Here is a 1,713-nt window from a genome sequence, read left to right as displayed (position 1 = left end):
TGCCCCCTTACTGAATCACTCCCCTCATCCTCCTCTTTACTCTCTCCTTCTTCATTCTACTTCTCCTGTTGGTGCCTCTCTCCCTCCTCCTCTACGTTCCCATCGCTGAATCATTCCCCATTTTCTTCTCCTCTTTTCCTCCTCCTACTTCTCGTGTTCTCTTCCTCCTTAGTCTTCTCTTCTCTCTTTACTCTCTCCTTCTTCATTCTACTCCTCCTGTTGGTACTTCTCTCCCTCCTCATCTACGTTCCCATCGCTGAATCGTTCACCATTTTCTCCTCCTCTTTTCCTCCTCCAATTTCTCGTGTTTTCTTCCTTCTTAGTCTTGTCTTCCTCCCTTTACTTCTCCTTTCTTCCTTCTCCTTCTTCTCCTGTCCTCCTCCTCCTGCTTTTGTTCTTTCTGTTTCCTCTTTACCACCTTCCTCTCACATCTATCTCCCCATCCACCACCGTCCTCTCATCATCCTCGGCCTCATGTTCTTGTCCTTGTTCTCCTAGTCAGTCAACCTTCCACCAATCTTCTGACCCTCTTTGATGAATAGTGGTGAGGGGCTGGTCCTATATCAGAGTGAGGTGCTTGGCGGCCTCTACCTCCCCGAGCCAATTCACGCTTTCCCTAATCCTTGCATTCTTCCCTTCATCACTTTCTTAGATGTATAGTTTTTTTCCCTGGTCACTCTTGGACAAGGTGAACTCGAAATCGTGTGTCCCCAGTGAAGGTTTTCTCCTCAGTCATACCTGAAAAATCTCTCTTCCTTTTTTGCATTATTTTCTCTTAACACCTCACTTACCTGGTCCTTCCCATCCTCCTCCTCCTCCTCCTCCTCCTCCTCCTCCCTCCTCCTCCTGTCCGTGGGTCCAAGTGGAGTTAAGAGAGAACTTGTCCACCATTATGGGTCGACTGGGGTGGAAGTTGAGGTAATTTGGATGCCGCGGACACCAGCCTGCATGAATGTGTCCACAGGAACCTCCCCGCTCTAAATGCTAACACGAATGACAAAAGGCTTGCGTTCATTTCACATTCACAGGTAGTTGTTGTTGTGACCATGAACCCTAGCAAACAAGAACGTCAGGAAAGTATAAATAGAATGAAACAAACGAGCATGAGTGAGAAAAGGATAAGGACAGACAAAAAGCTAGCGTCGTCAGGTAGATGTTGTTGTCGACATGAACATTAGCAAGCAAGAATATCGGGAAAGTTTAAATACAATGGAAAAAAAAACAGAAGCATGGATGGGAAATGGAACGAAAGGAAAGTATAAGTAGAATAAAACAAACAAGCAATAATGAGAAAAGGATAAAGAGTTAGCGTACATTACACATTCTCAGGTAGATGATGTTGTCACCACGAAACCTAGCAAAGAAGAATATCAGGAAAGTTTAAATACAATGGAAAAAAAAACAGAAGCATGGATGGGAAAAGGAACACCACCGACAAAAAGCTAGAGTACATTTCACGTTGTCAGGTGGATGTTATTGTCACCACGAACCCTAGCAAACAAGAATATCAGGAAAGTTTAAATACAATGGAAAAAAAACAGAAGCATGGATGGGAAAAGGAACACCACCGACCGACAAAAAACTAGCGTACATCTCACGTTGTCAGGCGGATGTTATTGTCACCACGAACCCTAGCAAACAAGAATATCGGGAAAGTTTAAATACAATGGAAAAAAAACAGAAGCATGGATGGGAAATGGAACGAGGCTGACA

The sequence above is a fragment of the Eriocheir sinensis genome, chromosome 25 (assembly GCF_024679095.1).
Source record: "Eriocheir sinensis breed Jianghai 21 chromosome 25, ASM2467909v1, whole genome shotgun sequence".
Classification (NCBI taxonomy): domain Eukaryota; kingdom Metazoa; phylum Arthropoda; class Malacostraca; order Decapoda; family Varunidae; genus Eriocheir; species Eriocheir sinensis.
This window is presented reverse-complemented; position numbering follows the sequence as displayed.